Raw genomic sequence first — 27,586 nt, forward strand, 5'->3', positions numbered from 1 at the left:
ATGAAAGAGGTGAATTACGGTTGAACAGACATATAGCGCAAATTCCAGTTTTTGTTTACGTTTTGTTTTGATCAGAACGTGCACTATTGACTCCGTCCTGAAGGGGTTAATAAGAACAAGAAACAAGTAGTTAATAGTACTTATTTGAGTAATATCAATATTAATTTTCTTTTAACAAGGAGTCTGACTTGAGGTATCTGAGGATGTGGTTCAGCAGGCAACAAGGGACCATACTGTTTAAGCAAAGCAATATCCAAAAATGTCTACTCTACAAGTAGGTGCCATACTGTTGACAAAAATAAAACATCCCTTTAACATAAACTGAGGTCAATCTCAGGAAGAGCACTAGCAGAGATACAGAATTGCAGTTCCAGAATAGACTAGATTACCAAAACCAATGTGTCATAGTTCAAAATGATAATTAGCAAAGGGACAGTCCAGAAACAATATCAGATAGATATACAGGCAAAGGTCAATCCACACTGTGAAGTCAATATGTGAAGATGTTTTCTTCTGGAGAAATGCTAGAACCTAACAAAGAACTGAGATCATATGTCAGGCATTGATACAGCCACACTGAGAAATAGTGTGTTTTGACACAAAACTAATTTAATTGTAAATTAATGGTGTGCATAGTACATTGTATTTAATTAAAGTGGTTGTCGTTGCACCAAATGGGTTTTAGTAAGAACATTTTATGTTGGATTGTGGTGTACAAATGGTGTCAGCAGAGCCCTCTTTTAAATGGTACAGCTTAAACAGGGGTGCCCTTTATTTTAGATTTGACACAACTCACTTCTACTTTAACATAACCTACACTGAACTCTTACTGAGAAAAAGCAAAAAAAAAAAAAAAAAATCGACAAAATATCTATGACATCTATGACAATCTTCATATCCTATTTTAGCATGAAATGGCAATGAATTCAATGCTCTTCATATTAGAGCATTGGACTGGCAAATCATGCAATTGCAGCATATGTGTCAGGGGTCCGCGGGCGGCTAGTAGGGGAGGCTGCTCGCAGCTCGCAGCACTCACCCTCAGTCCATCGCCGCCCGTGGTCTCCCCTCCTCCTACCTGTCGGCGAGCAGCGTCTCCTCTCCGCCGCTCGCCGCTCGCATCCGTCACGCCTCCCAGCGGCAGCATGTATAATGCTGCACGCTGGAAGGTCGTTGATTTATGCAAACGCCGGGGTCACGTGAGTGACCCGGCGTTAAAGCAACAGTACCACAATCACAGTGGGAGGCTTAGATATCTCCCACGTGTGATTGTTAATTCTGATTGGAAGTTATCCAATCAGAATTTAACCTAGGGTATTTATACTCACCTTTCCTGTTCCTCCCTGCCCTGTTGTGGTCTTTGCTGTATAGTATTGATTCTGAACTTGTGATTTCTGGTTACGTACTCTCTGGCTTGTTAATCTGACTCTGTGACTTTCTCCTACCCTTTGACCTCGGCTTGTTTATAGTTATCCTGTTTTCTGGTTCCCCTGACTCGGCTTGTCTCCTGACTATTCTGTGGGTGCTTAGCCCGGCCACTCTAAGGTCCGGTACGGCATCTTTTCTGTGTGTGTGTGTGTGTCTGTTAGCGTGTTGGGTTCCCGGAATCGTGACATTACAACAGGGCCATTATGGAACCTGCTGACATTCCACAGCTCCTAGTTAATCAGGAGGCTAGAATGGATGGTTTAGACCATCGTATGGATCAGTTTGCCCAGGCTTTACAAACCATACTGGCTCGTACTGCCCACTTGCAACCTGCCGTTCAAGAAGTTGTTGCTGCTGGGCCAGAACCCAGCCCTGATCCGGTAACCGCTCCTGCTCACGTGGTTCACATGACGCCACCTCAGCGCTATAGCGGTGATCCAGCATCGTGCCGTGGTTTCCTCAACCAAATTGATATTCATTTGGTGATGAATCCGCGCTCATACCCCACTGACAGAGCCAAGATTGCTTTTCTGATCAACCATTTGTCAGGAAAAGCTCTAGCATGGGCCAACCCCATGTGGGAGAACACGTCCCCAATGTCCTTTGCAGACTTTCTAACAGCTTTCAAACTTACGTTTGATCAGCCCGGCCGGGTTGCTTCTGCTGGCAAAGCTCTGCTCAGGATCCGACAGGGCAGTAGATCAGTAGCGGATTATACCATTGAATTCCGCACTCTGGCAGCTGAAGTAGTTTGGAATAACGACTCCCTCGTAACAGCTTTTCAGGAGGGTTTGGCCGCTTACATATTAGACGAAATAGCATCCAGGGAATTGCCTGTTCTTCTGGATGATCTAATAGATTATATCATTCTAATTGACAACCGTATAAGAGAGAGGCGTAGTCAAAGAAGAATGAATACACAGGGGTTACCTGCTTTACCCAGTACTGCACTACTAGCGTTACCTCCCCCTACTCAACCACCTCCCGAACCCATGCAATTAGGTGCTGTAGGCTTATCTGAAGCTGAAAGGACATACCGCAGAAGGGAGGGTTTGTGCCTTTATTGTGGTAAGAGGGGGCATCTCCGAAGTAACTGTCCTAGTTTGCAGGGAAACTACAGCACCTAAGGCCTAGAGAGGGGTCGGCCTCGGGTGTTATGGTTTTTTCCCCTCATGTGTCCATCTCCAGACCATTCATTACGGTTACTCTTTTGGTCAATCAAACCACGATTACAACTAAAGCCTTGATCGATTCAGGTGCTGCAGATAACTTTATCGATGAGAACTTTGCTAAAACCGCAGCCTTGAATCTGATCCAAAAGGCCACACCCTTGGCCGTTGAGGCCATAGATGGTAGACCACTTGAGAAACCCCTGGTGACCCATGAGACCCAAGAAATGGTAATGGCCGTGGGTGCCTTACACAAAGAAAGGATAACCTTCCAAATAATTGACTCCCCTACAGCTTCCATCATACTGGGCTTCCCCTGGTTAGTTAAGCATAACCCGGTACTTGATTGGGGTTGTTTGGATATACTCTCCTGGGGGGAATCCTGTCAACGAGACTGTATGGTCCGTTTACGTCCCGTTTGTTTACTCAATGTCCCTACAGCTAAACCCCTTTCTGTTTCTGTCCCCCCTGTCTATGCAGACCTCGCATTGGTCTTTGAAAAAAGGGAAGCTGATAGACTACCCCCACATCGGGATTATGATTGTGCCATAAACTTGTTACCTGGAAAGATGCCTCCTAGGGGCAAGGTCTACCCGCTTTCTGAGAAAGAAAACCAGGTCATGGAGGAGTACATACAGGAATCCTTACGTAAAGGTTTTATCAGAAGGTCCTCCTCTCCGGCTGGTGCTGGTTTCTTTTTTGTTGCCAAGAAAGAGGGCGATTTAAGGCCATGTATAGACTATAGAGGCCTGAATAATATAACAGTTAAAAATGCTTATCCTATCCCTCTCATTACTGAGTTGTTTGACCGTGTCAAAGGTTCTAGATTTTTTACCAAACTAGACCTCAGGGGGGCTTATAACTTGGTTCGCATAAAAGAAAACGATGAATGGAAGACAGCGTTCAATACACGCAGTGGGCATTACGAGTATCTAGTCATGCCTTTCGGACTGTGTAATGCTCCTGCTGTCTTTCAGGACCTCATCAATGATGTCCTTAGAGATTTACTACATGTCTGTGCCGTGGTCTATCTCGATGATATACTTGTGTTTTCTCCTGATCTGGAGTCTCATCATGCCCATGTGAGGAAGGTACTTAAGAGATTGCTACAAAATGGTCTTTATTGTAAATTGGAGAAATGTTTATTCGACCAAACATCAGTACAATTCCTAGGGTACATCATTTCTGAACAGGGGTTCAGCATGGATCCTTCAAAATTAGAAGCCATGTTGTCTTGGCCTCTTCCTCAAGGCCTTAAAGCAATACAGCGGTTTATAGGCTTTGCCAATTATTACCGCAGATTTATTAAAAACTTTTCATCAGTCATTGCTCCTATCACTAAACTGACTAAAAAGGGTTTGCACCCCAGGGTTTGGACTCCTGAAGCCATTAAAGCCTTTGAGACTCTCAAAAAGGCATTTGCCACTGCCCCTGTATTACACCATCCCGATCCTTCCCTTCCCTTTGTAATGGAAGTAGACGCTTCAGAATCAGGTGTGGGAGCTGTATTGTCACAAAGACTATCCTATAACGAACCCCTCCATCCATGTTGCTACTTTTCTAAAAAACTATCTGATTCGGAGAAAAATTATGATGTCGGGAACAGGGAACTATTAGCTATTGTGATGGCTTTTAAAGAGTGGAGATACTTATTGGAAGGAGCCAGACACAAAATCCTGGTTATCACGGATCATAAGAATCTCTCCTATATAGCTGATGCTAAAAGATTGTCCTCTCGTCAAGCCAGATGGTCCTTATTTCTTTCACGCTTTCAGTTCATTATCACATATAGGCCTGGGTACCGTAATGTCAAGGCTGATGCTATCTCCCGACAATACGAACCTTTGGAGTCTATTGCCCCCGCTCCTGAACCCATTGTACCCACGTCTAAGATAATAGCCGCTACCCGTTTGGTTATTTCGTCCCTTTTCCTGGATGGTATCAAGGCATACCAAACCCAAGCACCCTCTGAGACACCTGTTGATAGATTATACGTGAAAGAAAGAGATAGAAAGAAATTGTTGGTTTTATTTCACACCGCCAAAACGGCTGGTCACCCAGGGGTTACCAAAACATACAAAGGTCTCCTTCAACAATTCTGGTGGCCTTCACTTAAGAAAGACGTAGTGGATTATGTGCAGGCTTGTCGTGTTTGTGCACAGTGTAAGTCCCCTACTGTTAAACCCCAGGGTCTCCTGATGCCTTTGTCCGTACCCAAGAAACCATGGACCCACCTATCCATGGACTTTATTGTTGATCTTCCTTCATCCGATGGAATGACAGTAATTTTGACTGTGACTGATAGGTTCTCTAAGATGGCACACTTTATTCCACTCAAAAAACTACCTTCTGCGGTTCAGTTGGCTCGGGTGTTTGCCAATGAGGTTTTCCGCTTGCATGGTATACCACAGGATATCGTATCCGACAGGGGTCCCCAGTTTGTCTCTCGGTTTTGGAGGGGCTTTTGAGCTGAGATGGGGATTTCCTTGTCGTTTACCTCCTCCTATCATCCACAATCCAATGGAGCTGCCGAACGGGCGAATCAATCTGTGGAGCTGTATTTACGCTGCTTCACGAATGCACACCAGGACAACTGGTCTCACCTCCTTCCCTGGGCTGAGTTCGCCAGAAACACTGTGACTCATTCGTCCACTGGCTTAAGTCCTTTTTTGGTTGCTTATGGGTTCCAACCCTCTGTCCTTCCCGGCGTATTCTCCGACAAGGGAATACCCGCTTTGGACGAGCACCTAACCTCCTTACGGAAGATGTGGGATCAGGTCCATGCTACTCTTTCTCGAGTGGCTGTTGCTCAGAAGAGATTTGCTGATCGCCGTAGAGGTGCTGCTCCTTCTTATGTTCCGGGTGATAGGGTTTGGTTGTCCTCTAAGAATCTCCGCCTCAGGGACCCCTCTATGAAATTCGCACCCAGGTTCCTTGGCCCCTTCAAGGTATTGCGTAGGGTCAATCCTGTGTCCTACTCCCTGGACTTGCCTCCTTCCATGCGTATTCCTAACACCTTTCACACCTCCCTTTTGAAGCCCCTGCTCTGTAATTGATTCTCTGGTCCTCTCAGGTGTCCAGTTTCCCTCCGCGCAGCCTCTAGTGACGTGTACGACGTGGCTGCCCTGCTTGATTCTCGTTTTTCTCGGGGTCGCTTGCAGTATCTGATTGACTGGAAGGGATACGGTCCTGAGGAGCGGTCATGGGTTTCTGCCTCTGACGTGAACGCGCCCTCTTTGGTCCGCTCCTTTCATGCGCGGTTTCCTTTGAAGCCTTCGGCTTCCCGCCCGTTGGGCGGTCCTCGAGGGGGGGGTTATGTCAGGGGTCCGCGGGCGGCTAGTAGGGGAGGCTGCTCGCAGCTCGCAGCACTCACCCTCAGTCCATCGCCGCCCGTGGTCTCCCCTCCTCCTACCTGTCGGCGAGCGGCGTCTCCTCTCCGCCGCTCGCCGCTCGCATCCGTCACGCCTCCCAGCGGCAGCATGTATAATGCTGCACGCTGGAAGGTCGTTGATTTATGCAAACGCCGGGGTCACGTGAGTGACCCGGCGTTAAAGCAACAGTACCACAATCACAGTGGGAGGCTTAGATATCTCCCATGTGTGATTGTTAATTCTGATTGGAAGTTATCCAATCAGAATTTAACCTAGGGTATTTATACTCACCTTTCCTGTTCCTCCCTGCCCTGTTGTGGTCTTTGCTGTATAGTATTGATTCTGAACTTGTGATTTCTGGTTACGTACTCTCTGGCTTGTTAATCTGACTCTGTGACTTTCTCCTACCCTTTGACCTCGGCTTGTTTATCGTTATCCTGTTTTCTGGTTCCCCTGACTCGGCTTGTCTCCTGACTATTCTGTGGGTGCTTAGCCCGGCCACTCTAAGGTCCGGTACGGCATCTTTTCTGTGTGTGTGTGTGTCTGTTAGCGTGTTGGGTTCCCGGAATCGTGACAATATGTGCCATGTCTGCAATGCTTCGCTATGACAAGCATTTGATTGGGCAAAAAACATCAAGCTTCATGACTTCACAGGAGGGTTAGGCTACAGTGAAGAGTATATCTTGATGCTGGATTACAAGTAATAAACAAAAGAAAAGACGAGACAAAATATTAAAAAGAAACAAAAAATGTGGATAGCCCCTAAATGGTGAATTGTAAGAAGAAGAAAAATAAACAAAAAAAGAGAAAGCAATGTGTTTCTAATTAAAGTAGGAGTCATTTAGTAAGTGGAGACAAAAAAGGAACCTTTATTCATATTAAAAATCTGAATGGGAACATACTATAATATAAAACCAAAAAAATCTAGTAATCTAAATGGCATTGTAATTACCAATTTGAAAGTGTATTGAGTGAGGCCTAGGGGTTGGTACAAAGTAACAACACTTTCCCAGTAGTGTATGTTGATACAGAGTAGCTGTTAGTATAAAGCAAACTGAGAAGGAATGCTGCTCGTATACTTAAGAGTCTATCTGTGAAAAGAAATCTCATGTTAAACTCCCCTTAGATGGGTTATAATACGAAGTCTACAAAATGTACTTGGTATCTGTAGGATATCGCTTAGCTACCTAGCATATAAAATGCCAAAAAATAAGAGAAATGGGATGACCTACTAGGTACAAGTATGTTCAAATCAAGATAGAGAGTAACAGAGTACTAATCCTACTGTGCCTTTGAGGGCACCCCTTAAATAAAGCTGTATCTGATCCCCCCTTAAAAAGGAGAAATATCCGAAAGACACATAAACCAAACAATGTACATATATAAGTAGCCAATTACAATCAAATAAGGGCATAGAGAATCTCAAAAAGTGTTCAATTCGTAATAATAATTTAATAGTAAATAAAGACTGATAACATGTTGAAAATATCGATCCCATGGCACGCAAATTTCATCAGAGTGGCTCAGCAGAGGGGAACTAGGCTATGGTAAGTAGGGTTTTTAAACCATACAGATGACTGCTTATTGGCTTATTTAATTTGAACAGACCAATTGCGATCAATAAGTCTTTGTTTACTACTGAATTATTCCCATTACGGATTGAACACTGTTTGAGATTCTTGTATATTAATAAAGGTTAGGTTTTATTGTCTTCAGTTACTGAATGACTCCCTCTTTAGTTAGGAACACATTTTTTTCTTTTGTTTGTGTTTAGTTTTTTAAGTTGAATGGCAAAGGCATTTAAAATTATTTTAATTTAAAAAGGGGGATCTTAAAATTAAGCTGAAAACGGAACGCAAGTTCTGATGCCAACCCTCAAAAAAGTGTTATGTGTTCCATGACTGCCTTATAGTAACAAATACCATAAACATGTATATGTCCTCTTTTGAGTTTCATATTGATGGGCTAAAATACAGTTCCTCCTGGTTACTTTATTTACAGTATTTCCATATGTCTTTCTGGCACTTCTTCCTAACCTGCAGCAAAGCTTCTTGTTGTAGTTCTGCTAACAGTTTTAAGTCATAAAATGCTGATAATTGAACGACAAGTCACAAAATTGAATTGAATGATACCTTGATTACCAGGAGCAAGTGCAGAATATTTTTTAGAAAGGAGGGTGTTTTAAAAAAAATAAATGTACGTACATTTATCTTTTTATTTCTACTTAATGCATGTTTATAAGGTTTTTAACTTCAAAGTTTAATATGAAAACAATAAAGTAAATTGAAATTACCTTTACTAGTGATTAATGAGATCCTTGAGGTTGATGCTGCGAGACTAAATATTTGATATCTGGTTCGATTTTCGTAAGGAACAAACAAAGGTCTCCTCTTTCGGTGATATTCAGACGACTTCTCTGTTTGCGCATAATATGATTTCTCATCTGTGAATCAGCTCCCCTCCTCTCCCACCTCAATTCCCCTCCTCACTTTTTTTTTCCTTTTTTCTATTTTTTAACCTTCATTATAGCAATGCCCAGTAGGAAGGCTGAGCTAGGTAGCCCACTTACACACAGACAGACACACACACACACGACACATACAAACAGACAGGCACACATACAGACACACACACAGACATGCACACATACACACACAAGACATACATATACACACAAGACATACATACAAAGACACACACATACAGACAGACACAAGATACACATACAAAGACACACATACATTCAAAGACACATACACACACAACACATACATACAAAGACACAACACACATACACCAATATATACAAACAGACACACACAAACACACAAGACATACATACAAAGACACACACACAAACACACACAAAATATTTTAGTCAACCTCCTGTTTCCTACCTTTTAGGTGCAGGAGGGTGACTTTCCCTGGGGTCCAGTGGTGGCTCAGGTGGATGGGAGTCAGAGTTCCCTCTCTGACTTCCTCTACTTCCTCCCGCGTGGTCTGTGTGTTAGCTGGGAGGAGTGACGTGCAGTCACTTACTCCCAGCTCTGTGATGTAATCACAGGGTGCCCGGTCGCGCCCAGCGCTGACCGGGCCCCCTTACAATCCACATCCATCGGGTGGCCCTAACAGCATGGGCCACCTGATGGACCCGTTGAACGGCGGCCCCGGCGGTTTGATGCGCGGGTCGGGGCCGGAAATGGTGATGGCGGTACCCGGTCGCAGAGGTACCGCCGTCTCGCACCCGCCCGCCCCGATCTCTCAAAATGAGGAAATCACTACCGCCCACCTGGAATCCTGAAACGCATACTAGGCGGTAGGGACCAGGTTGACGACCCATGCATTATACTCTCATATTATGGGAGTGCATTTCAACAACAAATCAAACAAAAAGCACACAAGTAAAAGTTTCACTCATATACACTCTCAGCATATATTCTCAAACTGGCAATAATATGAGCATGCTAATATATGTCTGAAATTTAAATTTTCAATTTTAATGTTCTAAATTGTAGTTTTCAGATAGGTTATATCACAGGAAAACCTGTAGTAGATTTTAAAGAGATTGTTATATAGCATAACTTTTTAGAACATATTCAAATAACACTGTACTGTTAGGAATACAAACTGTATTCATAACACTATAGTATCCAGAGGACTGGACATCCACTGTAATTTCATTGAGTTAAACTCTGCAAAGGTCCAGGAAGCTCCTCTAATGGATGTCTGGGAGTCTTAACCTCTGATTATAGATTAGTGTCCCATTAAAGAGTAAGGTATACTCTGAATATAAATGTAAAGTGGTTGGATTCCCAATAAATGGGATCTCTAGTGTGTCCATAGAATCTAATATAGGGGTTAACCCTTAGATATATAACAAAATATGAGAACTGGAGGTGGTCCCAAGCCCAGATAAGCTCAGGAGCACCAAGAATAGATTCTATGGGTCTATCTTTACTGGACAAAAATTAAAAAACCCTTTATTATAGGGTATATACGTTCCCCCCAAAAATAAAGAAAACTTATAAGAAATACTGACACATCTAATAAAGAGTGATAGATAAAAAGTGGGGGAGATAGTGGTGTATATATGAGATCGGAGTGAGTAGTTCAATCCTTGTAATCATATAGCTAAAGGTTCCTTTAAGTCTCCCTATAGTCAATATGAGAGGTAAGCTGTACCTACTAATGAAAGTGTAGACTAGGAACACTATATGAAATAAGGATAAATAATATCTTATGGATGGAGCAATTACTCAGTCTTGTATAAGATTGCAAATTGATATATAGTTTTAGACAACAAAGTCATAAAGAAAGTATCAGTTGTGTGTACCCAGGAGTATCAAAGTCCTATGTGGTATACTGCTGTATCTTATAAATAGTCAACTTGAACGGGATATCTAAGATGTACTGACTAAGAGGGAGGCTAACTGCCCCAAGAATGCTAGTGCCCTGTAGAATATAGCTACTTACTAATAAATGATGAAGGCTTGCTAGACAGAGAGAATATCTAGAACGTGCTATCTTAACCAGGATAGATCACTTAACAATATTCTGTAGCGTAGTCTCAAAACAGGTAGTGAATAGTAAGCTTAAGTGGAGTATCTAGGACGGGGCTAATAACCCCAAAACCACTTATAGCCTGTAGTCTATTGCTACTTGCTGACTAAAGGCTTGCTTAACAGAAATATGTCACAGATATAGATCTACCTCAGATAGATCACTCCCAGTGTTTCTATAGTGTAGCTTAAAGACCAGTTTCAATTATGGTGGCCACAGATCCTGCTGTTGCTAACACTATTCAAGAGTAGCTGCCAACATTGTAACAGAGTGACTGAGCAAAGTTATCCTGATCATACTGACTGTTGTACATTAATAGCTCCAAACTGATATGTCTAGGATATAAAACTGACTCAGATACATCACTCCAAGCGTTTCTGTAGTTTAGCTTAAAGACCCGTTACAATTGTGGTAACAACGGGTACTGCTGTGGCTGACACTATTCAGGAGTAGCTGCTAAAGTGGTCCCAGATAACTTAAGCAGAGATATCCAGACCGTACTGACTATTACACACTAATAGCTCCAAACTGATATTACATAAACTCCTATAGCTCTCATCTATCTCCCCCCACCAAGTGAACACACAAAGTGCCGGTGATCAATTTAAAAGCATAACCATAACAGGATACTCCACTTAAGCTTACTATTCACTACCTGTTTTGAGACTACGCTACAGAATATTGTTAAGCAGGGGCGGACTGACCACTCGGGCATATCGGTCATGGACCGAGGGCCCGAGACAGCCAGGGGCCCGGCAGCACAGCCATGCTCCAGCTGGAAAGATCAGAGATCGCTCCAACTGGAACAGCAAAAAAAAAAAAAAAATGTATTTTCGTTTACTAGGTTGCTGGGGCGCCTGATGAAGTGCAGGGCCCCAGCAACCTACCGCTCTGTAAAGCACCCCCCTCTCACCCTCACCCGAGACCTGGCAGCTTCACCTCCTCTCTGCCAGGTCTCCTTCTCCCTGTCCCACGCGGCGCTCTGTGTGATGGGGAGAGGCGAGGCCAGGAAGTGACATCACTTCCTGTACTCTCCTCTCACACAGAGCCCGATCAGCGAGAGAGGAAGGAGCAGCAGCCTGGGAGAGAAGAGGGAGCAGAGAGAAAGGTAGGCACTAATCACCCTTCCCCCCACTGTGTCACTACTCACCCTCCCTCCCTCTGTCACTAGTCACCCCCTCTGTCACTAGTCACCCCCCCTCTGTCACTAGTCACCCCCTCCCTGTCACTAGTCACCCCCTCCCTCTGTCACTGGTCACCCCCTCCCTCTGTCACTGGTCACCCCCTCCCTCTGTCACTGGTCACCCCCTCCCTCTGTCACTGGTCACCCCCTCCCTCTGTCACTGGTCACCCCCTCCCTCTGTCACTGGTCACCCTCCCTCTGTCACTAGTTACCCCCCCTGTCACTGGTCACCCTCCCTCTGTCACTGGTCACCCTCCCTCTGTCACTGGTCACCCTCCCTCTGTCACTAGTCACCCTCCCTCTGTCACTAGTCACCCTCCCTCTGTCACTGGTCACCCCCCGTCACTGGTCACACTCCCTCTGTCACTAGTCACCCCCCCCTGTCACTAGTCACCCCCCCTGTCACTGGTCACCCCCTCCCTCTGTCACTGGTCACCCCCTCCCTCTGTCACTGGTCACCCCCCCCTCTGTCACTGGTCACCCTCCGTCACTAGTCACCCCCCCTGTCACTGGTCACCCTCCCTCTTTCACTGGTCACCCTCCCTCTGTCACTGGTCACCCTCCCTCTGTCACTAGTCACCCTCCCTCTGTCACTAGTCACCCCCCCGTCACTGGTCACCCTCCCTCTGTCACTAGTCACCCCCCCTGTCACTAGTCACCCCCCCTGTCACTGGTCACCCCCCTGTCACTGGTCACCCCCTCCCTCTGTCACTGGTCACCCCCTCCCTCTGTCACTGGTCACCCCCTCCCTCTGTCACTGGTCACCCCCCCCCGTCACTGGTCACCCCCCCCCCTCTGTCACTGGTCACCCTCCGTCACTAGTCACCCCCCCTGTCACTGGTCACCCTCCCTCTGTCACTGGTCACCCTCCCTCTGTCACTGGTCACCCTCCCTCTGTCACTGGTCACCCCCCCCGTCACTGGTCACCCTCCCTCTGTCACTAGTCACCCCCCCTGTCACTAGTCACCCCCCCTGTCACTAGTCACCCCCTCCCTCTGTCACTGGTCACCCCCTCCCTCTGTCACTGGTCACCCCCTCCCTCTGTCACTGGTCACCCCCTCCCTCTGTCACTGGTCACCCTCCGTCACTAGTCACCCCCCCTGTCACTGGTCACCCTCCCTCTGTCACTGGTCACCCTCCCTCTGTCACTGGTCACCCTCCCTCTGTCACTGGTCACCCTCCCTCTGTCACTAGTCACCCCCTCCCTCTGTCACTAGTCACCCCCTCCCTCTGTCACTAGTCACCCCCTCCCTCTGTCACTGGTCACCCTCTCCCTCTAGTGACAGTGAGGGAGGGGGAGGGTGTGACTAGTGACAGAGTGAGGGAGTCATGGGGTGACTAGTGACAGAGGGAGGGAGTCATGGGGTGACTAGTGACAGAGGGAGGGAGGGGGTGACTAGTGACAGAGTGAGGGAGGGGGTGACTAGTGACAGAGGGAGGGAGGGGGTGACTAGGGACAGAGGGAGGGAGGGGGTGACTAGGGACAGAGGGAGGGTGTGACTAGTGACAGTCACCCTCTCCCTCCCTCACTCTGTCACTAGTCAACCCTTCCCTCCATTACTCTGTCACTAGTCACCCCCTCACTTACTCTGTCACTAGTCACCCCCTCACTCAGTCACTGTCACTAGTCACTCCCTCACTCTAGTCACCCCTTCCCTCCCTTACTCTGTCACTAGTCACCCCCTCACTCACTCTGTCAGTAGTCACCCCCTCACTCTAGTGACAGAGTGAGTGAGGGGATGACTGGTGACAGAGTGAGGGAGGTGGTGACTAGTGACAGTAAGGGGGACAGTCACCCCCTCCCTCACTCTGTCACTAGTCACCCCCTCCCTCCCTGACTCTGCCTCCAGGTACCCCCTCACTCTGCCACCTGTCACCACCTCCCACACTCTTCCACCTGTCACCCTCTCCCTCACACACTCTGTCACCTGTCACACATGCATTCACACTGACACTATATACAAAAAAGCACATGTAGTAATCCAGACATGTACAAGTACATTCACACGGACTCAAATACAAACATGCATTGATACACAGGTCTTCACAATATACACATCCAAAGGAATGCTGTATTATATGAAAGTTATATTTAAAGGGACACTATAGTCACCCAGATCACTTCAGCTCAATGAAGTGGTCTGGGTGCCAGGTCCCTCAGGTTTTAACCCTTCAGATGTAAACATAGCAGTTTCAGAGAAACTGCTATGTTTACTTAGCAGGGTTAATCAAACATCTAGTGGGTGTCATCCTGACGTGCAGAACGTCTATAGGAAAGCATTGAGAAATGCTTTCCTATGGACTGTTTGAAAGCGCGCTTGCCGCGCATGCGCATTTCGCTCCACTCGTGAGCTGACGTCGGCGGGGGAGGAGAGGCGACCAGCGCCGAGGGGGCCTGGTGCTGGATAAAGGTAAGCTGCTGAAGGGGTTTTAACCCCTTCAGCGCAACGGGAGGGGGACCCTGAGGGTGGCAGCACCCTTAGGGCACTATAGTGTCAGGAAAACAAAACGGTTTTCCTGACACTATAGTGATCCTTTAACATTTATTTAATGCACATATATTTGTGCATTCAAAGGGCCTGGGATCTAATTTTGCCCGGGGGCCCAAAAGGTTCTCAGTCCGCCCCTGTTGTTAAGTGATCTATCCTGGTTAAGATAGCACGTTCTAGATATTCTCTCTGTCTAGCAAGCCTTCATCATTTATTAGTAAGTAACTATATTCTACAGGGCACTAGCATTCTTGGGGCAGTTAGCCTCCCTCTTAGGCAGTACATCTTAGATATCCCGTTCAAGTTGACTATTTATAAGATACAGCAGTATACCACATAGGACTTTGATACTCCTGGGTACACACAACTGATACTTTCTTTATGACTTCGTTGTCTAAAACTATATATCAATTTGCAATCTTATACAAGACTAAGTAATTGCTCCATCCATAAGATATTATTTATCCTTATTTCATATAGTGTTCCTAGTCTACACTTTCATTAGTAGGTACAGCTTACCTCTCATATTGACTATAGGGAGACTTAAAGGAACCTTTAGCTATATGATTACAAGGATTGAACTACTCACTCCGATCTCATATATACACCACTATCTCCCCCACTTTTTATCTATCACTCTTTATTAGATGTGTCAGTATTTCTTATAAGTTTTCTTTATTTTTGGGGGGAACGTATATACCCTATAATAAAGGGTTTTTTTTTATTTTTGTCCAGTAAGGATAGACCCATAGAATCTATTCTTGATGCTCCTGAGCTTATCTGGGCTTGGGACCACCTCCAGTTCTCATATTTTGTTATACTCTGAATATACAAGTGAGATCGAGGGCAGTGGTGTGAATGTTCCAGAGAAACAAAAGTATTAAACACTTAGTAGGAAGAAATTAGAAAAAAAAACTGTGTGGTGAAATTAAAATAAAATTTAGTAAAGCATAACTGCTTTAAAACTTTTTTAATTTAGCCTTTTTATGAGGCACTTAAATCAAGGTGGTTCTATTCTTTACAGACTTGTTTATATAATATGACAAATATTCATGGGATGGCTGGCAAGGTGGCAGGAGCTCAAATGTGTCAGTAGCATGGGATGGCTGGCAAGTATGTTGTGGCTCTGGCCAATTGAAAAATTCATGGGAAGAATGCGATATCTGAGGCTGACCAAGCTGCCACATTGCAATGAGTATTTATGATGTCCCTGGCATTTTTTGCTTGTGACTACAGGTTAAGTTGATAGAATTGTGAGTCTAGATTCTACAACAACTGAACAAAATGCTTTGACTCCAAGGGGTATAGTCACCTTTGACAGTGGCTGGACCACCATGACCCATAGTTTAACCAAACACTGGCCTATATTACTACATAATCCCGTACTTAAAAAAAAATCACTTCCTACCCACCCATCTATTACAGCTAGGAGATCCAGGAATCCACAGGACCTCCTTGTACGGAGTCACCTTGAATCAACTCTATCTAAGCCTAACTGGTTGTCTCAAACTAAAGGTACTTATAGATGTGGCCATTGTAAGGCTTGTCAGTACATTACTCTGTCCAAATCCACTAGATTCACCCAGTCAAATATCACGGTGGATACCAATGCATTGGTAAATTGCAGCACTATCCTATTATATACATAGGTGTGCGCAGCCTATTGCATTAGGGTGTGCACCCTAAAGCACACACACACGCCGTGTGTATATGTATGTATGTATATATATATATATATATATATACACACACACACACACACACACATATATATATATACACATACACACATTCATACACTGTAGTGTGTGTGTGCTGCATGAGGGTGGTTTGAGGGTGTTGTGTGTGTAAGGGTGCTCTGTGTGAGGGTGCTGTTTGTGTGCGTGAGGGTGTTTGTGTGTGTGTTTGAGGGTGCTGTGTGTGTGTTTGAGGGTGCTGTGTGTGTGTGGTGGTGCTGTATGTGTGTGCTGTATGTGTGTGGGTGCTGTATGTGTGTGTGAAGGTGCTGTGTGTGTGGGTGCTGTGTGTGCGCTGTATGTGTGTAGGTGCTGTATGTGTGTAGGTGCTGTATGTGTGTGTGTGTGTGTGCGCGTGCTGTATGTGTGTGTGTGCTGTGTGGGGGGTGGAGGTACATTACTTAATATCCCCCCTCCCTTCTTACTTTATGTAGGGAGGGGGGATTGAAAGCCAGGCCTCTGAGTCTCAACGAGATATGACAAGCCGAGTTAGATAACATAATCAGGGATTCCTCCAGTACCTCTGATTGTCATAGAGTCCCTGCATTTGGATCGCAAAGATTCCCTTTGTTGCTTTGAGGTGTACTGAGGCACGCTGCTTGTTCCTGCTGCTTTCCCTGGTGGTCCAGTGGAGAGTGAACGCTCAGAATCCCGCAAGTGGACCCGGCGGAGCTGCTGGCAAGAGCTCCCCGGGTCCTTTCCTGCCTCCATCCCTGCCTGTGGGCCAATGGGAAGGGAGGCTGAGAGCAGAGCCGGCGCTCGGATAGCGCTGGCTCTGCATGAGCCGACAGGGGAGATCCTGAGATCTCCCCTGCCGGTCTCAATACATAGGCGTTCCGTGGGGATTAGGGTGTGCCCAGGCACACCCGGCACACCCCGTGCGCACGCCTATGATTATATATTTGATCACATGCAGTTGTGGCATACAATACATTGGTAAGATGTTCCAACAATTTCGACGCAGGATTCTCCAACATGTTGGTTCAGTCACCAACACCATAACACCAACACCGGTTGCCAGAAATATTACCAATTTCCATCAAGGTAGAATGGATAATCTTAAGTTCCAGGCTATTGAGAAACTCCTGCCCAACCCTAGAAAAGGCAATTTTAACATACAACTATTACAAAAGGAATCACAATAGATTTACTCCTTTAAGACCTTAACCCAGACCATGAGGAGTTTAATTACAACTCTTTCATACTTTAATAAGTAATTCAGTCTTTATTGGCACGTTTCAGACTACTTATGATTTCATCTTATTTGATTATTATTTTCTCTATTCATTATTACAGTTAATCTGTATTTTTTTATTGATTTTTTTCGTTACACATATATACACACACACAATACTTTTTTTTGCTCTATTTTTCGTTATTTTTTTATATTACTTTACCCCCCACTTTTTTCTGTTAATTTTTTTTTTTAATTCTTTATTTTTGTTGTGCAGGTTGTTACATTGCAATATCAGACGCCACAACAGCGTTCACGTTATATACATTTTAGACAGTGGCTCGATTATCCGCAAATTATTTTGTGGTACATGAACTTCAATATACAGAGGTGTAGTGTAGCTTGGGAGTGTTCATAGTGGAATGTGGTGTTTCTCTAGTGAGGTGTGACTTGCGAGGAGTTTAAGAGGGTCGTGCGAGTCTAGTTGAGCACTAAATAATAGTGATTTTGTTTGTAAGCTAGGTGTATGTCCTGCGCTGTAGTTGCTTGTGGTGTAATTTGGGATGCGTGTGGTCTCTTAGTGGGTCTGGGGAGGCACACTTGGAAACTGTATAACAGGGTGTCTGTAACTTACGTCTGTATGCTCTGTGAGCAAATCCCCTGTGTGGGTGCTGTTGTGCTGGGTGCTGTGCTGAGGTTGCCGGTAGTACTTGCTTTGTGGTCTTTGTGTATTCGGGTAGTGTGCCGTTTAGAAATTGCAGTCATATCAGGCTGCTGGGTGAGTAGGCGTGCCAATGCAAGGTTCCTCTCATGTGGGGCCCCCTGGTTGCTCCAGAGGGGTGTAGTGTGTGGAAGCAATGTTGTATACATACGGAGAAAACAATATATACAGTGTAAACGATGCAAAAACAACCATTGTTGCCAAAAAACCGACCCATTGTGGTATAGGTCAGGTGTCCTCTTTGACTTGGTCGTATTGCGGCATTTAGTGTCTCTGTCTCTATTAAGAGGAATGGGGACAGCAGGTGTTAGTGTGCCCCAGACTGGCAAACTCAGGTGGGCGGTATGCTCTTTTCTAGCCCATTTAACCCCTGGGCCAGAGAAAAAAAGGGGGGGTGGGAACAGTGGTGAATACCTTCTTCCAGTCTGAGGGAGGTTAATGAGCGTTATTTGCTCTACGTGTGAGTGGGTTTAAGTGCCTTGTGTGGAGCGGGCAGCCAGATTGCATGAGTCCCGAACTGGGCCTGTGATAGGCTGTCTCTTATAAAGTCAGGTCTTGGCTCTGTCCTGTGAGCCCTGGGTGACCTGTCTGGGCACAAATTCCGCCAAAGTTTCCGGGTTCCATCCGTGGGTTGGTTGCTGTGCTGCCTCCGATACATCGATGTTGAGGAGGTGTTGGGTAATGCCCAGTTGCTGCAGGGTCGTTGCGGCTTCCCGGAGGTCTCGGATGATGTGGGTTGTAGTCCCGTGGGCGACTGACAGGGCACGTGAAGGGCGCCATCTGTAGCTGAGGTTATGCTTTTGTAGGAGGATGGTAGGCAGGCTCATCTCCAGACGCCATGCCAAGGTACTACTGCTCAGATCTGCATAAAAAGTCAGGGACATGCCTTCAAAGGAGTACGGTGAGTTGCCGCGCAGTGCATTTAGGAGGGCTGCTTTGTCTCTTCCTCTGACGAATAGTATGATCAAGTCCCTCGTGGCCGAGGTTGGTGCCTGGGCAGGTTTGGGCACTCTGAATATGCCCTCCATCTCTAGCGTTTTGGACATTTTGGGCGTGAGCAGGGCCGATAGTCTCCTCACCACATGTGGGAGCTCCGCGTCGGGTATGTTGTCAGGGACCTTTTTGTTGCTCTGACGGCGGGAATCTTTAAGGGCAGCAAAGCGGCCTTCATAGGAGCCGTTTAGTTTTCGCAGGTCTTGGACCTCTTGCTGGAGGGTGGTGATCTGCTTTTTGGATGAGAGTGAGGTGGTTTCCAGGGCTCCTATCCTGCCAGTCAGGCCTTTCAAGTCCTGGCGGATCGTGGCCATGTCTTCCTGGAGGTTCTTTTGTAAATCCGCCAGTAGCTCTTTCAGGAGTGCGGCCGTCACCGGAGCAGAGTCTGGCTTTCTTGTCGGGATCAGCGGCGGGGGAAGCGCCGGAGCTGGTGTATATCCCTCATCGGTTCCACAGGAAAAGTCGTCCGAGAGGTCCGAGCAATCCCCAGAAATGGCCGCCATCCCAGGCCCTTGAGCGCCATGAGCCTGCCGCCACATCTCTCCTATGTTCATGCCCATTCAGGGCGCTTCTTGTCTCGCTTTTTTCGTTTTGTTCCCCATCTGGGTTTAGGGCTCCAGGGAGAGCTGTCGGGCCCTGTTGGTCCAGTCTGGGTATCGGAAAATAGGGTATTTATCAGCCTTGCAGTCCGGAGCTCCAGACACATGCGACCGTTTGCTTTGGCAGTCAGTCTCCGCCCCCCTGTTACATTTTATAGTTTGAAGATTGACTTTAAGTATTTCTACTTACTTATTGGTACTGAGAATACATATTAAGATCTCAATTTGACTATTTGACACACAATCCCCACTGTCAGGAGTAATTCCTATATTCCTTCTCAGTGATTTATTTTCATATTCAGCTTGTCTGTTAAATTTATTCTAAATGATTAAACATATTTCAACTGTTTTCCCTACTATGTTTTGGTACAGTAATTTATTTCCCAAATTATTGAGAAGTTCATATATTCTATTTTTATTGTACCAGATCTTAAACGATAATCCCTTACCGTCAGGAATAATTATTCCTTTTTAGTGATTTATTATTTTCATTTTTTACAGACATCTATTCAGCTTTCTTGTTTAGTTTATTCTAAACTATTACTACATACTCTAGTTTTTAGGTACAGTAACTGATTTCCCAATTTATTGCGGAGTTTACATATTTTATTTTTATTTTTACAGTACCGGTATACTCATGTACTACTTCAGCTATCATTCTATCCCATAAGCTGTCAAGTGTCAGTATTTTAGTGATCAATTATTTTCTGTATGGACAGTTATCTACTCAGGTAGCGTGTTAATTCCATTTTATTTACTAACACATTCTTCATTAGGCTTGCACTAATAGGTGTCCTTGAAGGCAGAGTGTTTATCATTATTTTTTTACTAGTCCTTCCTACCACTGACGTTATTTTGTTTACACCTCTACTTAGGTAATCTTTTTCTATTACCTTCTATTTAGGTAGCACTATATTGCTGCAGCAGGTAATAGGACCCTTTATATACATATTCTTTTCCTTATATTTCCAACAGCCGCTTAAGAAATATCTCCCTTTTTTCCTCAGATTGATATATCGCTCTGGTTGTTGCCAAAATATTAAAGGACCACTATAGGCACCCAGACCACTTCAGCTTAATGAAGTGGTCTGGGTCCAAGGTCCATCTAGGATTAACCCTGCCTGCTGTAAGCATAGCAGTTTTAGAGAAACTGCTATGTTTACAAATGGGTTAATCCAGCCCCTAGTGACTGTCTCATTGACAGCTGCTAGAGGCGCTTCCGCTCTTCTCACTGTGATTTTCACAGTGAGAAGACGCCAGCATCCATAGGAAAGCATTGAGAATGCTTTCCTATGGACTGGCTGAATGCGCGGCTCTTGCCGCGCATGCGCATTCAGCCGATGACATCAGAAGAGGGAGGAGAGTCCCCAGCGCCAGAGAAAGATGAGTGTTTAACCCCCTTCCTCCCCCTTCAGCCCGGCGGGTTTGTTTCCGTGGTGTTATATTGTCTACCAGAGTTCTGATTTACACCTAGAAATGACAAAGTCCTGTTCGAACGTGGGTTCGAAACTTCGAACGGGACTTAGTCTCCAGCCGCAGTGTCGAAGGGTAGGGGAAGGTACAGCTTACCGCGTTCTACTGGATTAAAATGGCCGCCGCCACGTGTTCGACTGTAATGGCGGCCACTTCGACGGCTTTGGCACTTCGACTGCATTTGAAGTGCCAGTTTAAAAGTTGTAATACTGCTCCCAAGTATTTAAAGGGCCAGGAACAGCATACAAAAATCCATTGTGCCCAAATATACTTCTTGAAGGGTTAATACACCCCAAGGCCATAGTCGCAGGGCAGGAGGCTAGCAGCCAGGCTTCTCCAGTTCACAGTGGCGAGGTTGGTTCCGCCACAGAAGGGAAAACCTAAACCCAGTCACTAAGCAAGATATTGCAGACTTGCTCCAAGAAATGCAGCAGTTGCACGCTGCAGATATGGACCTGATCAAAACAGAGGTACTAGCGGTGACCGCACGCACACAGGCCTCGGAGGAAGATATACAAGATCTTCGGAAAGAGGTACAAAGCCTAAAAGAAATGGTCCAACACCTACAAACCTCCCAAACTACCATAACCACCATAATAGATCAGGCAGAAGACCGCCACAGGCATGTCAATATCAAAATCAGGGGGATCCCTGACTCAGTCGACGAGAATGAACTGGCCCATTACCTTAGGCGCCTCTTCAGCACGCTCTTACCGCCCGCTCAGGCAAAAAAGGTAGCACTCGACAGATTCTTCCGAATCAAGAAACCCAGACAGGCCCCACAAAGGACCTCCCAGGATGTCATCATCGGCTGTCAATCCCTGACCGATAAAGCCTGACTTATGGCGGCGGTCGGGGGAAGACCCTGCTCACCTTTGAAGACTCATACCTCTCATTCTACCAAGATCTCACGCAGAACACACTCCTATGGCACCAGTCCCTGGGCCCAGTGACAAGGAGACTACAAGAAGCAGACATCGTATATAGATGGACACTACCAAGAGCCCTGATAGTAACCAAGGGGGGCACCACCCATAGACTCTCCTCACTTAACGAGGCGGACTCATTTTTGCAAGCCCTGGGGCTGCACCCGAGACCCGCGAACGCGGAGAACCCCTCCACCCCCCGCGCTTGGGATCCGAAAAAGAATAACGCCATTCAAGCCCAGGAGTCGGGAAGATAGAGGGGCACCTACTTGAGATGACCAGCTCTCACACAAGCATCATGTTTTGTTCCACTATGTTTTACCTAAGTTTATAGTAAACCCCACACTAGTTCCCCCCAATGCTGCAACCACATGACTGATAATGGACCTTACCAGACCAGAAAGAGAACTTGTAAATGGTATAACTATTTCTGCTTTATTGTGCAGTATTCAAAATTCCCATCAAAGTTTCAGTCTGTTAGTGAAATGGACTGTTTACTTGATGAGTATTTACTCATTTGAGTTCCCTCTTTCTAGGATACTATTTAATTGGCTGGAGTTGCGAGCACTGAGGCAGACAAGATGGGAGACAGTGAATGCGAGGCCGAAATGTTTATATATAATATATATATAAAATTCAGATTAGGGATTGAGGAGTTAATAACTTTTTATTAATGAACCAAGTTAAATGATATTACATACAATGAATGGTTAACACATTAACATAAGGGGATTTGTTTGACTAGAAACTGAAGATGATCTTATGAGCTCCATTTGCTGACTTGCAAAGTCGGGGTTTTAGATTGCATTCTTCATAACTTTAGTTAATGTTTGAGGATCTCAAGTGAATGTGGTTTGTTCACGTACACCTGCTCCTTCAGATGTCTCCACAGAAAGCTGAAAGGCAATTTCCTTAATTGCAGTGGTGGTGGTATTCTCTTTTTTGGGTCAAAATAATTGACTTGCCATTTTGAAAATAAAATTCCACAATTTTCTCTTCTTGTTCCTTACCCATGATTAATCTCCCAAGACTCAGTTATAATATGTACCTACGACAACAAAAATGAACTACCGTATATACTCGAGTATAAGACAAGTTTTTCAGCACATTTTTTGTGCTGAAAAAGCTCCACTCATCTTATACTCGAGTCAGAGTCTGTATTATGGCAACTTACATGGCCATAATACAGACCAGGACCGCCGGGCTCATTACAAGCCAGGCAGTCCTGTTGGGGGCTGGGAGCAAGCTGTTACTTTCCCTTTAGCAGCTCCGTTCAGCTCCCTTCTCCTCCGTTCCGGTCAACTCCACTGTAAGTCTCGCGAGAGCCACGGCCGTAGGAGAGATGCCACGGAGACCGCGGGATTTACAGTGGAGCTGACCGGAACGGAGGAGAAGGGAGCTGAACAGAGCTGCTGTAAAGGTAAGTAACAGCTTGCTTCCAGCCCCCGTCCTGCACAGCCCATCCACTGGACCACCAGGGAATAATATGGCCCCCCCTCCCTAGCCATGTATCAAGCAGGGAGGGGGGACGAAAAAAATAAAATAAATGTAATGATATTATAAAATAAAAATGTAATATTAAAATAATAAAAAAAAAATAATAATAAAAATGCCCACCCCCCTACCAAGGTTACACACTCTGCATTACATACACAAACACACTCTGCATCACATACACAAACACACACTGTATTCTATACACACGCTGCATTCTATACACACACACCCACTGCATTAATACACATACACACACTGCATTCATACACACACACACACTGCATTCATACACACACACACACTGCATTCATACACATACACACACTGCATTCATTATATACACACACACACACACACACACACTACACAAACACACACTACACAAACACTCTGCATTCATTATATACACACACTGTAAATAAATATTCAATTAATATAATTTTTTGGGGATCTAATTTTATTTAGAGAATTTACCAGTAGCTGCTGCATTTCCCACCCTAGTCTTATACTCGAGTCAATACGTTTTCCCAGTTTTTGGGGGTAAAATTAGGGGCCTCGACTTATATTCGGGTAACCTTATAGTCGTATATACTGTACTAACAAATAAGTTATTTACCTGTCAACCCTACTCTAAATTTTGGCCCACACTGTATATACACTGCTCAGCTACAACATTAAAACCACTGATATATAAAGTGAATAATATAGATTAAATAGTTACAATGGCACCTCTCAAGGAGTGGGATATATTAGGCAGCACCTAAACAGTCAGTTCTTGAATTTCATGTGTTGTAAATGGAAAAAAATAGGCAAGAAAAAAGATCTGAACGATAGCTTGACAACTGGGTCAAAGCATCTCCAAAATGGAAATTTTTGTGGCATGTTCCCAGTGTGCAGTGGTTAGTACCTACCAAAGTGAAGGCTAACCCATCTGGTCTGATCACAGAAGAGCTGTAGCACAAACTGCTGAATAACTGAATGCTAGCCATAATAAAAAAAAAAGTGTCAGTAAACACAATGCATCACAGTTTGCTGTGTATAGGGCTGCGTAGCTGCAGATCAGTCAGCCTGCCCATGATGACCCCTGTCCACCACCAAAGTTGCCTTCAATGGGGATGTCAGAACCTGACCATGGAGCAATGGAAGAAGGTTGCCTAGTCTCATGAATCAGGTTTTCTTTTAGATCAGGTGGGTGGCTGGGTGCATATGTGTTTAAGGAAATCCATTGTTATGCTCTGGCAATGTTCTGCCTGAAATCCATGGGTCATATGGATGTTACTTTAACATGTACCACCTACCTAGAGATTATTGCAGACCATGTAGATTTGTGTTCCCTGATGGCAGTGGCCTCTTTCAGTAGGATAATGCACCCTGCCACACTGCAGCAATTGTTCAGGACTGGTTTGAAGAACTTGATCAAAGCGTTCAAGGTGGTGCCTTGGCCTCCAGATTCCTCAAATCTCAATCTGATTGAGCATCTGTGGGATGTCCTGGAAAAACAAATCCAATCAATGGAGGCCCCACCTCGCAACTTGCAGAACTTAAAAGATCTGCTGCTAATGTAATTACACATTCAGAGTTCTTGTGGAGTCAATGCTTCGATGCATCAGTGATACTAAAATTTGCAACAGAGTTGATGTTCCAGGAGGGATAAGACAAATGATTTAGGTAAATTAGAAAATGGTCAGAGCTGTGACAACTGACATTTAATGTGGATAAGTGCAAGATAATGCATCTTGGGCGTAAAAAACCAAGGACATAGTATAGAATATTTGATACCCTACTAACCTCAACATCTGAGGAAAGGTATTTAGGAGTATTTATTTCAGATGACTTAAAGGTAGGCAGACAATGTAATAGAGCAGCAGGAAATGCTAGCAGAATGCTTTGTTGTAAAGGGAGAGGTATTAACAGTAGAAAGAGGGAAGTGCTTATGCCATTGTATAGAACACTGGTGAGACCTCACTTGGAATATTGCACGCAGTACTGGAGATCGCATCTTCAGAAGGATATTGATACTTTGGAAACAGTTCAGAGAAGGGCCACTAAACTGGTTCATGGATTGCAGGATAAAACGTACCAGGAAAGGTTAAAGGATCTGAACATGTAAAGCTTGGAGGAAAGATGAGACAGGGGGGATATGATACATTTAAATACATAAAGGGAATCAACACAGTAAAGGAGGAGACTATATTTAAAGGAAGAAAAACTACCACAACAAGAGGACATTGTCTTAAATTAGAGGGGCAAATGTTTAAAAATAATTTCATGAAGTATTACTTCACAGAAAGGGTAGTGGATGCATGGAATAGCCTTCCAGCTGAAGTAATAGAGGTTAACACAGTGAGGGAGTTTAAGCATGCATGTGATAGGCATAAGGCTATCCTAGACTTAAGATAAGGTCAGGAACTAATTAAAGTATTTTGAAAATTGGGCAGAATAGATGGGCTGAATGGTTCTTATCTGCCATCACATTCTATGTTTCAATGTTTTGGCAGCATGAGGGGGGATCTACACTACACCCTGTTCCAAATTATGATGCAAATTCTATTTGTGTCACAAAGATTAAATATTCTGTTTTTCAGTTTAACTCATGGATGGCATTGTGTCTCAGGGCTCTTTTGATCACTGAAAACAATCTCAGACACCTGTGATAATTAGATTGCCAGGTTAGCCCAATTTAAGAAAAATTCATTAAAGGACCACTCTAGTGCCAGGAAAGCATACTCTTTTTCCTGGCACTAGAGTGCCCTGAGGGTGCCCCCACCCTCAGGGACCCACTCCCGCCCGGCTCTGGAAAGGGGAAAGGGGTAAAAATTACCTTTTTCCAGCGCTGGGCGGGGAGCTCTCCTCCTCCTCTCCGCCTCCGTTCTTCCCCGTCGGCTGAATGCGCACGCGCGGCAAGAGCTGCGCGCGCATTCAGCCGGTCACATAGGAAAGCATTCATAATGCTTTCCTATGGACGCTTGCGTGCTCTCACTGTGATTTTCACAGTGAGAATCACGCAAGCGCCTCTAGCGGCTGTCAGTGAGACAGCCACTAGAGAATTAGGGGGAAGGCTTAAATAATTGATAAACATAGCAGTTTCTCTGAAACTGCTATGTTTATAAAACAATTAGTTAACCCTAGCTGGACCTGGCACCCAGACCACTTCATTAAGCTGAAGTGGTCTGGGTGCCTAGAGTGGTCCTTTAATTAAAGGAGGGTGTTCCACATTATTAAGCAGAGCACCATTTTCATGCAATATGGGGAAGAAAAAGGATCTCTCTGCTGCCGAAAAGAGTGAAATAGTTAAATGCCTTGGACGAGGTATGAAAACATTAGATATTTCACGAAAACTTAAGCATGATCATCGCACTATTAAGAGATTTGTGGCTGATTTACAGCACAGACGGGTTTGTGCAGATAAAGGCACATTGAGGAAGATTTCTGCCAGATCCATGCATCGGATGAAGAGAGCAGCTGCTAAAATACCATTATAAAGCAGCAAACAGATATTTGAAGCTGCTGGTGCCTCTGGAGTCCCACGGACATCAAGGTGTACAGTCCTCCAGAGTCTTGCAACTGTGCATAAACCTTCTATTCGGCCACCACTAACCAATGCTCACAAGCAGAAACAACTGCATTGGGCAGAAAAATACATGAAGACTAATTTTCAAACAGTCCTGTTCATTGATGAGTGCCGTGCAACCGTGGATGGTCCAGATGGATGGAGTAGTTTATGGTTGGTGAACGGCCACCCTGTTCCAGCAAGGCTGCAACATCAGCAAGGCGGTGGTGGAGTCATGTTTTGGGCCGTAATCATGGGAAGAGAGCTGGTCAGCCCCTTTAGGGTCCCCGAAGGTGTAAAGATGACCTCTGCAAAGTACGTGGAGTTTCTGACTGACCACTTTCTTCCCTGGTACAGAAGGAAGAACAATGCTTTCCGTAATAAAATAATTTTCATGCATGACAATGCACCATCTCATGCTGCAAAGAATACCTCTGCCTCAATGGCTGCTATGGGGATAAAAGGAGAGAAAGTCATGATGTGACCTCCATCCTCCCCTGACATCAATCCTATTGAGAACCTTTGGAGCATCCTCAAGCAAAATATCTATGAGGGTGGGTGGCAGTTTACATCCAAACAGCGGCTCTTGGAGGCTATTCTGACATCTTGCAAACAAATTCAAGCAGAAACTGTCCAAAAACTCACAAGTTCAATCGATGCGAGACTTGTGAAGCTGCTATCAAAAAGGGGTCCTATGTTAAAATGTAACGTGACCTG

Source organism: Pelobates fuscus, chromosome 2 (genome assembly GCF_036172605.1).
Source record: "Pelobates fuscus isolate aPelFus1 chromosome 2, aPelFus1.pri, whole genome shotgun sequence".
Classification (NCBI taxonomy): Eukaryota; Metazoa; Chordata; class Amphibia; order Anura; family Pelobatidae; genus Pelobates; species Pelobates fuscus.